The sequence below is a fragment of the Bos grunniens genome, chromosome 4 (genome assembly GCF_055505025.1).
Source record: "Bos grunniens cultivar Pamir isolate PY7600 chromosome 4, Bosgru_T2T1.0, whole genome shotgun sequence".
Taxonomy (NCBI): domain Eukaryota; kingdom Metazoa; phylum Chordata; class Mammalia; order Artiodactyla; family Bovidae; genus Bos; species Bos grunniens.
Window position 1 is genome coordinate 73,500,730 of NC_141168.1, and position 14,338 is coordinate 73,515,067.

At 45.3% G+C, this 14,338-nt stretch overlaps 1 protein-coding gene across 19 annotated transcripts in view; it reads left to right on the forward strand.

The window, feature by feature from the left end:
• ATXN7L1 (ataxin 7 like 1) overlaps positions 1-14,338 on the forward strand; it is a 282,078-nt gene that overhangs the window by 181,370 nt on the left and 86,370 nt on the right. Inside the window, exon 1 of one of the 19 annotated variants that reach the window (XM_086396931.1) lies at positions 6,302-6,603. The exons of 16 other annotated variants lie outside the window; for them this stretch is intronic. The gene's annotated coding sequence lies outside the window, so the exon portion shown is untranslated. Of the gene's footprint in view, positions 1-6,301; positions 6,604-14,338 lie in introns of those variants that run through there. 2 more of the 19 variants (XM_086396927.1, XM_086396937.1) reach the window with 2 other exon arrangements.

Here is a 14,338-nt window from a genome sequence, read left to right on the forward strand (position 1 = left end):
GGGGTGAGTGCCACAAGCAGAAGTACTTTTTTGCATAATAATGTAGAATTTTATTTTTTCAAAGTGAGAATGCTTTTTTCTTATTATAAAACTGATACATCTTAAAAACCACCAACCATTTTAGGAAATAAAAATAAATATTTCCAAGTAAAACTTTCCATCTTTTTCCCATGTGTATGTGTTTATATATGTGTTATACATGTGTACCTCTTTGCATATATTTTATATTTAAAAAAATAAAAATGGAATCCTATTGTAGGCATTGTCTTGAAATCTTTTTTTTCTGTCTGCAATTATTGTGGACATATTTCAGTAAGTATAGATCTACATCATCATTTTTATAGCTTCCCAGAAATTCCTGCTGGACTTCCGTCTATGGGGTCGCACAGAGTCGGACACAACTGAAGCGACTTAGCAGCAGCAGCAGCAGAAATTCCACTGAATAGATGTGCCAATAGTTTATGTGACCAGTGCCTGATTGCTTGTTATCTAGGTTTCTTTAGGGACACAGTATCTACCCGCTCTGCTATAGTTATTTAAAATCAATTTAAGATATCTTCACACACATGCACATGCACATCACTTCAAAATTTCACTAGGAGACAACTCATAAGCCTGTTAGATTAGCATCTTTGATTTAGGTGGGAAGACTCCTGAGAGTTGAAGTGTAGTCCAGGAGGAGCTGTAAATTACAGGGCAAAGGGCATATCAGAGTGGAGATCAAAATACTGCACTGTTGTTACAAACTGCCTGAAGTAGAGTCAGTTACTCTAGGGAATACTTCTCATACACTGGAGCCCAGAGCTGGTCATTCCCGAAGCTATATTACTGCTGGGAGCCTCTGTCATTTAATAGCCCTTGAAGCCCAGTGATCAGACTATTCCTTTCAAAGGAGAAACACTCATGTTCACATGTGGGTGAACAAATCCAGTAACACCTCAGTGTCATGAGCCTTGCCGCTGGGCAGGACTTCTGGGAGCCCCACCAGGAACTCTAGCACATAAGAATACCTCACCCCATGAGTCATCCATGGGGCACCCCTCAGGCTTTCATGGAGCAACACTTTACACTCCGTTTATACAAGCAAGCTGGATGGTCTGATTTCCAGGTTTGGCAAATTAGAACTCTGTGAGTAGGACTGTGGAGGCAGGCCCTGACTGAGTATAAGTGACACCAGATGCAGGAGGAAAGTAAAAGCCAGGGACTTCCCTGGTGGTCCAGTGGATTAAGAAGCCACCTGCCAGTGCAGGGGACTCGGGTTCCATTTGTAGTCGGGGAACTAAGATTCCCATATGTCGTGGCAACGAGAGAAACCCACATGCCAGCACTAGAGAAGCCCCCTAACACCACAACTAGAGAAGAGCCCTTGCACCACAATGAAGACCCAGTGCAGCCAAAAAGAAAGTAAAAGGCTGCAAGTGGGGACGCTGAAGCCCTTTTTGTGTAGGACAGAAGGCCTGTGTACTTTCTCTGTTTGTATGCCACAGGTGCCTCTTGTGATGGTGGGGGTGATCACTTTAGCCATCCCTGACCAACATTTGAAACCATGGCATAGAAGAGAAGAGAAAATATTCAAGTGGTTTTTACTTAGTAAAGATAAATCTTACAACCTTTGAAGTTTTTGTGCATACCAGGTTGTTGCCATGTAAAATTCATTTCTTGAGATGGATCAGGGTCAAAAAGTCTGAAAGGTGTGGTAGGCCCTGATATCACCATTTTGTAGCAAAGTATAGAAATGAATGCCCTTAACAGTGACCTTGAGTTATATAAAAAAAAAAAGATCAAATAATGTTCAAAGTATATACCATTTAAGAGAACAGAGTACAAGAGAATGAAGACCTTTGGAAAGATTCCTATTACAAAGTAGCTACAATTTTTTGAAGATTTAGTATTTTTAATCTTAAGTGGAAAGCCTTTCTACCTTCTGTCTAACTTGAACCATAATATAACTTTAAAAAATACCAAATTTGACTTGGTGGGGGGTGGGGAAGAAACCTAAAAAAACAATAATGAAATATTGTACTTTTAAAAAAATTAATTAATGGAAACAAAATTAATTGAACACCAAATTTCATACATACTTAACAAAAAGATATTCACCTTCAGGTATATCTCATAAGGTATTCATCTATCTGTGGTTCACATTAAGTGGAACTTCATTCATTTAAAACCTGTATTAAAAGGCATAGCAAGACTTCCATACTCTGGCAGGACATTGGCTTCCAAAGATAAGCGAGACTCTGAACAAGTCCTCAAGGAACGTGAAGTCTAGTAGTCCAGAGTGCAGTCAACCCACATTGGCTGACCTTCAGTATAAAGTCGTTTTTCAAATTATGGTGTAGTGTCAGCCAAGGCTGGTTGAAACTGACTATCTTCTGAAGAATCTAGGGTCTGTGGTCCCGTATGTGCAAACCTGTCTCTGCAGCTCTGGTCATGAGTTCACATTACCAAGGGTTATGCCAAAAGCCAGGTCCAGGTACGACCAGGCAGGCTAGCCCAGTCCCTGTGAACCCAGGTAACAGGGCAAAAGGGAAGAGTGTCCAGCTGAGCCTCAGGTCCTGACCTGGAAGTCTGCAGGGCAGCATCAGGGAGTAAAGTCAGGCCTGCATCCAACAGCAGCCGCAAGTTACTGCTGTGTAACTTTGCTTCTCTGTTTCTCCTGAGAGCTCAGGCCTCTGTCTTTTCTTGACTGCTCTCCACATATGCAGCTTCATAGGTGGTGCTAGTAGTCAAGAACTTGCCTGCCAGTGCAGGAGATATAAGGGATGTGCATTAGATCCCTGGGTCAGGAAGATCCCCTGGAGAAGGGCATGGGAACCCACTCCAGTATTCTTGCCTGGAGAATCCCCATGGACAGAGAAACCTGGTAGGCTATACAGTCCACAGGGTCACAAAGAGTTGGACACGACTAAAGCAACTTAGCAACCTAGCCACATATGCAGGCCGTATTTTTAAGACCTTACTTGGTCCTGCGCACGTTCCTTCTGTGCGTATGTACTCTGATGCAGTGCCCTCAGTGGAGGGGTCTGAAAGCCCAGAGCGTGGGCAGCAGACCTCAGCTTTGTCTCCTTCACCGCTGTCCTGCTCCAAACTGGATGTACTGTCCTTACCAGCCCTCCCCAAATCACCATATCTGCAAGCAGAGCACTGTTTGTCTGGTCTATGATAGAACTGCCTTTGTTAAGCACACCAGTAACAGCCACAACAAACTAATGCTAACAATTCTGCATCCCTCTATTAGCCTACTTTTGCTAATTTTACTGATTTAGTGGCCATGCCCCTCAGATTTTCAGGAGTTCTACTTTTTAATAGCCTATCCTGTCTTCCCAATGCTTGTCAAACCCTGTGTCCTACTTTTTGGTTTAAAAAAAAAAAATGGTCTCTGTGCTCAGAGGAGTCACAAGGTTCATGGAAATATTCTCCTCACTTTGTGTCATGTAAGCCAGTGAATTTTCCTGCTGAGACTGTTCTGATTTACCCAGGCCCCATATAATTTTCAGGCAGCATGGATGCAAATGTCCTGTGGTTACCAAAACAACCTCAAATAAACTGGTGGGAGGTGCCACCTGTGCATCGCATCTAGCCATAGAGCTTCTCCCACCAACAGCAGCACGCGGATTTGATGAGAGTTCACAACGTTGACTGCCTTAGTGATATTCAACATGAAGTCCACCGTAGCACCCAGCTTCCCTGCTGGTTGCATTTTCAGAGAGAAAGAAGGGGGAGAGGTAGATTCACAAAGTGGCAGTAAAATGTTCTAGGACTTTCTAATCATCCCTCCTGACCTCTCCCCCTCTGCAGTCAATTTTCAGCATCTCTGTTCATGGCCCTGAATGCTTAAATTCATCCCCATTCACTCCTACAAACCCTGTGGCAAACTCATTACTGTAACTTCTCAAATAAAATGCCCCAAACCTACAATGAACCCACTCACATGTATCACAGGATAGTAATGTCACCCCCTATCAAGCTGGGAGTGTGTCCACTTGGCACGGACAAGGGATATGACAGTGGGATCCTTCATTTGGTCCTTTATTTCCATCAGCCTCTGTAACAAAATAACGCAGCAAAAGCGTAACCTTGATACACATGTTGGAGAAGAGATTCAGGCAGATCCCTTCTGCATGCGAGACAGCACACCTTGGAGATGCAGGCGGCATCATGTACAGCTTGGCAGGCCTGCTGGGGCATCCGCTCTGGCGGCTGCTTAGACTGGGATTAGGTAAGGAGCCAGGGGTTAGCAACTGGGTGTGCTAATGAAATCAAAGGAGGACGGGGTGCAGACTGGGTGGAGGTGGTGGCTTTGCATTGAAATAGTAGCTCTGGAATGCAGACTTCCAGAGCTCTCCCCACAGTGTGGAGAGGAAGCCTCCCTGTTAGAGAGTTGCAATCTAAGAACTGAGAAACCGTGAGGATGGGAGTTTGAGAAAATCAGGAAAGATGATGTGCTTTTTTAATAAGACAGCTTTACTGGCCTTTTCAGTTCTATCATTCTGTGTTCTGGAACGTGGTAGAGGCAAGCAAGGAGGACTGGGTTAGCAGTTAGGAGACCTGATGTTGTTGATGATTTGCAGTGTGGCCTTGGACATGATTTGTAGCCTCTCCAGAAATCTCAGTTTACTTGTCTGTGAAAATGAAAATAATTGCAGATAATAAAGTACCATACCAGCACAGCCACGGTTCATGGGGCTGAGACCGAGCTTTCTCTGAGCCTCCGTTTTCCTCCTTGTTAAATGGGGATAATCATACTGGCCCTGTAATTGTAGTGAGTGATGAAGAGGACAAGTAAACCTTGGAGTTCTGAGTGAGAGGCCAATCTCACAATTCTGGGGTCGCTTTAAGAAGTCAGTTGTCAATCCGGGGCCGGATGCTGTAGTGAGCCTCATGTTGCCCCACCAGACCCTTCTCTCCAGGGAGCCCCTTCCCTCCTCTCCTCCCCTCCCCTCCCCCAACCTCTTCCTCCCCTTGGCCTTCCTTTGTCTGGGAGGCTCCAAGCTGCCTATGCTGTTGTCTAGATCCATCAGGCAACTGCTGTGTTTCAGATCCTGGTGAAATACGTCTGTGTAGTTTTAAGAAAATGTGGGTTCCTTTGGGAGGAAGGGGTTAGCCGTTACGTGGGTGTGCATACCCTCCACCACTGCACTGGAGATCCCTGGAACCAGAGGAACGACATTTACTCTCCAGAATCAACATGAACCTGGCCTGTGGTTAAAATAGTTTTTATAAACAACCTGTTTCTACCTACTCATTAGTTTTCACTAAACCTCTGGAGTGGGAAAGGGGCAACATTTTATTCTTCAATTCAGAGGCAGATGAGAGAGAGAAGAAGAAGAAGAAGGTGGAGCAGAGGTTAGATTTGAATCCATTCAGCAATTGCAAAATTCTCATTCTTACATTTGCATCCCAATAACCTTGGAATTCACTTTTCTCAAATCCTCAGATAATTCTAAAATTTGATCTGGTCAATTGTGTTGGTGTAAAAATGAGATAGGGCTTAATGCATTCTGGGAAAGAAATGAAAAACTTTGTTAAATATGTGATTTAAGCATTCCTTTTTATTTTATCTTGGCAAATGAAAATACTTTATCCACTGTCACCTGTAAGAGAATCTAGATCCCAGACTGGATGAGGGAGGAAGGTTGGCCCCAGCAACCCTGACCTCAAAGAGAAAAGGGAAGCCTTTCTCGGGACCAGGTGAGAAGCAGCCCGGGGATGCAGTCCCTCCATTCACTTCTTACGTGCTCAGTCCCTTGCTTCCTCTGTGGCTCGGCGGCCTTGCTGCACGAAGCAGGGAACTTGGAAGTCCCATTCCGTGTCTCAAGACTTCCGCTCAGCACACCCCTTTTTTCTCCTTCGGGATTTGCCAACGTCCAAATTCCAGTGCTTGTAATCGTCACCCCAGATGTGTACCAGGGCCTCAGTATTTGCAGAATCTCTATGTCAAGCTTTAAGTTAAAGATGCTTCAAGGAAGCACCCAGTTCCTTCTGCTAATAACCGCAGTTTGTCATGTGACACCTGCCCCTCCTCCCCATTCTGTCTGAAAACCCCCCACCCACCCCACCTTTGAACTGTCCTTTATCTGCCAAACATCTCCATTTCCTTCAAGGTGGTAATCTTCTGCTTTTGTTATTTAAGTTCGGTTGTCTTCTTAATTGTTACCCGATTGGTCTGGGGCTTGCAGAAACAGTTAACGAAAACACGGCGCACGAGGCAGCCGTTTCGCTTTCTGGGCTTGTTGTTCTTGGCACTGGGTCAGTTCTATGAACTTCTGGTGTCCAACTGGTAGGACCTGAAACTCTGTGTTTAACAAGTGCCTGTAGTCAAAACAGTTGGCGTGTGCAAGCTCGGATAGCTGGTACTGACTGCAGCTGGCCAGCCGTTGGGTCCTGGGCCGTGCGGAACACTGGACCCCCAACCACAGTGCTCTGTTTGGGGGCCAGGCTTTTGTTATTTAGTTTGGGAGGAGGAGGTCTTCTTCTTTTTTTTTTTTCTTTTTCTTTTCTGTGATGACATCTGCTAATATGGATCGCTTCAGGTTCCAAAAGTACAACGTGTTTACAGTCGTCATAGAATCAGATTAAGTTGGCAGCCCGAGTCTCGCTGTAAGTGGTTTTAGTTTACATTTCTTCTTCTAGCAGGATGTTTTGCATAAATTTTGCTGATCCTGGGTTATTTATAGACTTTTTTGGAAAAAAAAAAAAGAAAAAATGGGGATGCCTGAGAGTTTTCTGTTCTAACTGTGGAAAGTGAAATCCGTTTCTGCAGCTAGAGAAACGGCCGGGTGGGCGTGCGCAGCAGAAGGTTATTTTAGCTCTTGAAAATTAATTTCTCCGAGAGGTCACTTGATAACATTCCGGAGCGTCCTCTCCAGCTGCCGACATCAGATTCCCTGATAATTGTCTTAGGATGTGTTGTTTTCTTTTGGTTGGTCACAAATGGAGTAAAATGAAAGTAATGATGCCATTTCCTCTGGGACGCTCTGGGAGAGTGGATGCAGTGATTGGGTATTGTTTCAAACGTCCGAAATAGGTTCCTGGTGGTTGTTTTGTCCAACCCTGGGGAGCAGTGCAGCCGGCCCAGAGCGGGCGGTGGGACTGGGGGAGGAGCTGAGGAAGTCAGGGGCTGGAAAGTGAGTTTCCAGTTTGTCCTCACTGAAATGACAGTAATACTCCGGGGTTTATAGTAAAAAAATAATAATAATAATAATATTGAACGGCAAGACGGCATGTCAGCTACTGCATGATCTATTTGATTTTCTGGCCCCAGTGGCGGCGTCTTTGGGGACCACGTGCGTGTTTGAATGAGAACTAAAGCCAAACATGTTCGAAATCACTAGGCAGCATTAGCACTCTATGAAGGGGCTTCCCATAATATTTACTAGAGCAGTTGGCTAAAAATTGCTCTGCTTTCCCCACCGCGTGGCTGTGTAATTAAATCAGCCCCTGAGAGCGTGCCTTGAGCACCTCCCATCTTGGTGTGTGTGCTCCCAGAATTTGCATGTCTAAGTAGCATGTTCATCAGCGTAGTAAGTGTGAAGTCCCCGTCTAATGGTCCAGGAGAACGTGGCAAATGAGACACTTCATTGTGCCTCTGGTTAAATATTTTAAACCAAACAAATTGAAAGGGAGGGAGAAAACATCACCTGGGCCTTGTGAAAGGCCTTCTGAGTAGGAAGTCTGTCCTGATCCAAGTACACGGGTCCCTCTCAGACAGGTCCAAATCTCCCACTGCTCCCCACCCCCAGCATCACCAACTTACACATGAAATGAAAATGGACGGTTGAAATGGAAATTTCCAAGGTAGTAACTGTGACATAGGCCGAAACGTGACGTGATTCTCACTGCCCAGTGCTGCCATCAGTGGATTTCTTTTTCTCCTCCATGTCTCTCTCATCTGTGTGAAGAGCTGACTCGTTGGAAAAGACCCCAATGCTGGGAAAGATTGAAGGCAAAAGGAGAAGCGGGCAGTGGAGGATGAGATGGTTAGATAGCATCGCTAACTCAATGGACATAAATCCAAGCAAACTGTGGAGAGAGTGGAGATCAGGAAAGCCTGGAGTGCTGCGGTCCATGGGGTCACAACGAGTCAGACGTGACTTAAGAGACTGAATAACAACAACAGTAATATACAAGCAAGGTTGTTTGTATTGTGTGTTGTTTTTTGGTCTGCTCTAACCTGGCAGAGAATGAGGATGAGGTTTGCTTTTCGTCTTCTACGGTTTAGAGCATGCCCTGTACTTTCTCATAATAGTCTCACTGAGCTGGAGAGGGACAGGTCAGGCCCTTTGGTCCCAGTATAAAGATGTGGTCTTAGCCTGGACGGTGAAGCTGGGGAGCCAGAGCTCCAGCCCGCACATATCTTTCTTTCATCCGCCTTCTCATTCATTGCCCCATCCAAACTGGGTGAACTGGCTGCAACGCAGAGATTAAGAAACTTTTTGTTCTGATTTGATTCCAGTCTGCCTTTATGGATGGGACCCTGTTATACTCCCGATTTCTTCGTCCTGTCTGTCAGGCTGGGGTGGGATTGGAGACCCACCTTTGAAGGCTTTAGGTTGGAGGTGTCTCAGATTGTGTGCTTCTCAGCCTACAGTGATTATGGGTGCCCCCTCCCTACTGTATAGATAATCTCATAGCCTGAGTGAATGAAGAACCTTGAAGGGAGCCCACAGGCGTTTGTGTTGGAGAGGTTGACAGTGAATACTGAGAAGTTTCCCAGCCAGCCTCCTCGCCCTTTGGCTTTTGCATATGAATTGACCAAACCCTCACATCCCACCAACCTTGGGAAAAGGAAGATGCTTTACAGCAGTTCAGCTGTTCTGTGCTGGAAGACCTGCCTCCTGGCAGCCTGAGTGCATCTGTAGGTTTTTCGTTGGCCTAACTGGCAGCTTTCTGCCAGTGGGAATGGTATCTTGGAGAGATTTATAGTAGTAATAATCATAATATGCTTCTTTTATGTTTGCATAGCCTGACTCAACTTTTAAACCTCTTTTACATGCCTCGTCTCATTGACTCCTCCCTATAGCCTTGAAGGGCAGATATTTTTAACCTCAGAACACAGAGGTTCTGGAAGGAGGGAGCCAGTATTCAGACTCCAGCTTTTGGACGCCAGTGCTCCTTGTATTGGTTTCAGCTGCCTAATGTGTATAGTTGGTTGCCACCAACCAACTATATAGGTTGCCAAAAAGGAGGGCAGTCTGGGAATTGGAAAACCAGGTTTTCTCCTTTTATTGTATTTCTTGTCAGTTATAAAGGCATATTTGATTACTCACTGTGTGAAGCTCTGATAAGAGTTTTACACTTAGTCTTTCAACTGCTGATAGCAGGAGGGCTGTTTTTAGCCCCATTTGTTAGTCATCTGTGGGATCTGTACCAATGAAGATGAAGATGCGTGGACCAGGTGACATACCTGCCCTGAATGGCAGGTGGATCAGCAGAGTCACACCTCTAGAGTGCTGTCCACAGGTTGCTGTCACCCCAACGGATATATTATGTTGCGCACTTGGCCCCGTCCTCCTCTTCCATGTTATAAATGAGGATTTAGAAGAAGAATAGTCTTAGTGGCAGGATTATCCAATTTTTCAAGATAGGAGAGATTTAGGAGGAAGAACAATTACATTAATGAGTAGAGTCCAGAAAGATCTCCAGAGGTCAGAGCAGCGGACTGAATCCAGCAAGATGACATTTTTAAAGGACACCTGTGGATAAGCAGCTTGGCAGTGAAGAGTGTGAAATAAGACTTAAGGGTGATGTGGCTGTTAGAAATAAAAAATATAGCTTGAGTGCCTGGTGGACTTAACAGGAGAACAATATCCACAACAGACAGATGGGAGCTGCCCACCTATAATGGTCTCCCTTCTGAGTGTCACAGTTTAGGAAGGCCGTGGGAGCCAAGGATCAGGATCAGAGATCAGGAGAAGAGTGAAAATGACCTTTTGAGAGGAATGATTTTAGAAGATGTCTGAGAGTATTTAGCCTGGAGAAGGATATTTCAGGGAACAAAGCATTTGGCAAAGTGTCCATGGGAGGGAAACTGGACCAGTTCAGGGTGACCTCCATGGGGCAGAAATGGAATTAACATTCAGGCAGAAGGGAGACTGTCCAGTGGTGGTGCTGCTTGGCCTGGGAGAGCCCAGGGCCTGTGCTGGAGAAGCCAGGCTGGGCAGCCCCATGGCTGCCACTCCAAGGAGGTGATGCCAGCCCTGGAAGGGGCCAGCAGAGGTAGCAGAGAATGTTTACCTGTGGGGTTTCTTCTTGCTCTGGAGGTTAGGGGTGGGGGAGTCTGTGACTATGTCCCAATGTCAAAGTCTAAGACCCGAGTCCCTTTGGTGGAAATGATGGCTATATCAGGGATGAGGGGGCTGGCAGAGGGGAGCTGTGCCTCAGCCTTCCACCTGTAAATAGAAGGGCAGCCATCGTGCCTGGTAGGGGAAGAGGGGACTGGGTATTGCTTAAGACAAATCAACACTTCTTTGTGGACCTGAATTGTCTGTCTTGAAGTGAGTACCTATCTGCTATCCTACTGGCCCCCTTAGTTATCTTAAGTTAAAAATTACTTCCTTTAAGTGATTCCAAGAAGAGTTTTAAAGGTAACTCTCAGTGATTCTGAAACTGGTTGTTCTGTGTGTGGCTTGTCTTGGCCCTTACTTTCAGCAGAGCTTTGGGTTTTTTGGTTTTGAGGTGAAATCCATATAACATGAAGTAACCAATTTAAAGTGAACAGTTTGGTGGCATTGAGTACATGTACAGTGTTGTGCAACCACCACTTCTATCTGGTTCCAAATGTTTCATCACTCCAGAATAAAACCGCATACCCATTCAGCAGTTATTCTACTCCCTAGCCCCCTGCCTCAGTCCCTGGCAACCTCCAGTCTGCTTTCTGTCTCTGTGGATTTGCCTATTCCAGACATTTCCTATAAATAGCATGTATATCATACATGACCTCTGTACCTGGCTTCTTTCATTTGCATAGGGTTTTCTGTGTTCATTCATATGGTAGCATGTATCAGTACTTCATTTCTTTTTATGGTTGAATAACAGTGAGAGACTTTATTTTGGGGGGCTCCAAAATCACTGCAGATGATGACTGCAGCCATGAAAGATGCTTGCTCCTTGGAAGAAAAGTTATGACCAATCTAGACAGAATATTGAAAAGCAGAGATATTACTCTGCCAATAAAGGTCCGTCTAATCAAAACTATGGTTTTTCCAGTAGTTGTGTATGGATGTGAGAGTTGGACTATAAAGAAAGCTGGGCACTGAAGAATTGATACTTTTGAACTGTGGTGTTGGAAAAGACTCTTGAGAGTCCCTTGGACACCAAGGAGATCCAACCAGTCCATCCTAAAGGAAATCAGTCCTGAATGTTCATTGGAAGGACTGATGCTGAAGCTGAAACTCCAATACTTTGGCCACCTGATGGGAAGAACTGACTCATTTGAAAAGACCCTGATACTGGGAAAGATTGAAGGCGGGAGGAGAAGGGGACAACAGAGGATGAGATGGCTGGATGGCATCACTGGCTCAATAGACATGAGTCTGAATAAGCTCCAGGAGTTGGTGATGGACAGGGAAGCCTGGCGTGCTGCAGTCCATGGGGTCGTAAAGAGTCAGACACGACTGAGCAACTGAACTGAACTGATTATGTATATACTGCAATTTATTTATTCATCCATTGATGGACATTTGGGTTGCTTGAGCCATTTGGCTCTTGCTAATAGTGCTGCAGTGAGCCTTCATATACAGGAATTTGTTTGAGTACCTGGTTTCATTTCTTCTGGGTCTGTACTCTAGGAGAAGAATTCCTGAATCGTGTGGTGATTCCATGTTCAACTTTTCGAGGAACCACCACACTGTTTTCCATAGAGGCTGTACCATTTCACATTCCCACAGATGGTGCCCAGAGGTTCCAATTTCTCCACATCCTCACCAAGCCTTGTTATTTTCCATTTGGGGGTTTTTTGGTTGTTGTTTTTATATACATAGTCGTTCTAGTATGTGTGAAGTGGTATCTCATTGTGGTTTTGATTTGAATTTCCCTGATGACTAATGATGTTGATCGTCTTTTCATGTCATTATTGACCGTCTGTGTTATCTTCTTTGGAAAAATGTGTGTTCAGATCCCTTGCCCATTTTTAAATTTGGCTGAGCCTGCTTGTTTATATATATATATATATATATGTAATATACATATAACATTTTATTTTTTATTTTTGGCTGTGCCAGGCCTTTGTTGCTGGGAGGGCTTTTCTCTAGTTGCAGCAAGCAAGGGCTACTCGCTAGTCGTGGCGCATGGGCTTCCCGCTGCAGTGGCTTCTCTCGTTGCTGAATATGGGCTTTAGAGCATGGGCTCAATAGTTGTGGCACACGGGCTTAGTCGCTTCTCAGCATGTGGGACCTTCCCAGATCAGGGATCAAACCCGTGTCTCTTGCATTGGCAGGCAGATTCTTTCCCACTGAACCACCAGGGAAGCCCAGCCTGCCTGTTTGTATGTTTAGAATTAAGGTTCTAAACTTGCTGCTCCTCAGGTGCCAGAGTTGTATATATGTTTCATCTTTTTTGGCCCCCCCACTTGGCATGCAGGATCTTAGTTCCCCAACCAGGGATTAAACCTGCACCGCCTGCAGTGGAAGGACAGTCTTAACTGCTGGATTGCCAGGGAAGTCCCCATCTTTTTCTTTTTTAAAAGCATATTTGTTCATTTATTTGGCTGTGCCAGATCTTAGTTGCCGCACGTGGGATCGTCGACCTTGTTTGCAGTAGGCAGGTTCTTTTAGTTTTGACATGTGGAATATTTAGTTGGCGCGTGTGAACTCTTAGCTGGGGCATGTGGGGTCTAGTTCTCTTACCAGGGATCAAACCCAGGCTCCCTACCTTGGGAGTTTGGAGTCTTACCAACTGAACTACCAGGGAAGTCCCCATCTTATCTGTTTCCTGAAAAGCTAGGCCACCTACTTATTACCTGGTACCTGAAATGAGCAGAGAGAACAGGCTGAAAGAGGCAGGGGAAGCACCAGAAGGAGCAGAGGGTTCTGGGAGAGAGCAGCCCCAAGGAAGCTGTGACATCTCTGTCCTCCAGGTCTTCCTGGAGCTCTCAGCAGACTGTAGGAAAGTTACTCACAGATGTTTCTGGAAGGACTCAGACTCCCAGGCCATGGGGCCTACCCTTTCATCTGCGTTTCTTCTGGGTATTGCAACATCCAGCAGGCCTCCTCTTGACAGTCCCCTGAGTGGGGGGAGTGTGCCTGTGAGCCCTTGACCCACTGGCCTAGGGTCTGGAGGACAAGGCTCACAGGGTTACTCTTGGGAGCAGCCTGTCTCCAGCCCCCTCCAGTGGGGCTAGGTTAGGTGGGTGGTCAGGCCACACTCCCTGATTCCCACTGGCTCCATTCCAAAGAAATGGATTATAGAAGCCAGTCCCGCCTCCTCAAGCAGCACAGCCCTCTCCAGCCAGAAGCAGGTTTTCCTATATTCTGGGAAGAAACTCTGAAAGAGGAGAAAAGGAAGCCTAAAGTTAGAGACTCAAAATCATGTTCTCCTACAATAATTCTCCTTAGGAGACTCTCTTTCTCTGGCTTTGGTTATATGGTCAAGCTGCTGGAGACAGTCCCAACCTGAGGTGGCCTTGCAAAGGCCAAGTCAGCACTGCCCAGCTTACGTGCCTGAGATGATGCTGTCTTCCCACAGTCTGAAATTCTCCAGTAGAGGCATACTTCTGCGTCTTGGAAAGCCTTTGTGTCTTAAAGGTTTGTTTTTACTTCTTGTTAAAAGGGGTATACTCTTGTGCCAGGGTTAACTTAAGATTAATAGGCAAGTTTTACAAGGAAATGTTGCAAGCAACACAGGAGAGATCCTAGTAGAAGATAAAAATACCTAAAACACACTATACTGCTCTTTTTCTTTTTTAATGGAGGTAAAATTCACATAACAAAATTAATCACCCTAAAGCCCTGAATTGTGGTTGAGTGGCACTCAGTCTGTTCAGTGTTCTGCATCCATCACCTCTATCTGACTTCAAAGTGTTTTTACCACCCCCAAAGGAGACCCTGTACCCCTTAAGCAATCACTCCTCGCTGTCTCCTTCCCCAGCCCCTGGCAATCACTAATCTGCTTTCTGTCTCTATGGATTTACCTATGCTGGGTATTTTGTATCAGTGGAATCATATAGCACGTGACATTTGGGGATCCATTGTCTTTTTTAGACATCCCCTTCCCCTGTCCCCCAAATCTACTGTCTCCTGCCAAGATCAAGGAATAAACTTTCTAAATATAAAGAATGAATAAAAACTCTCCACTTGAATTCACAGTAAAAATGTCCAAAACTGTTTCTGGACAAAAA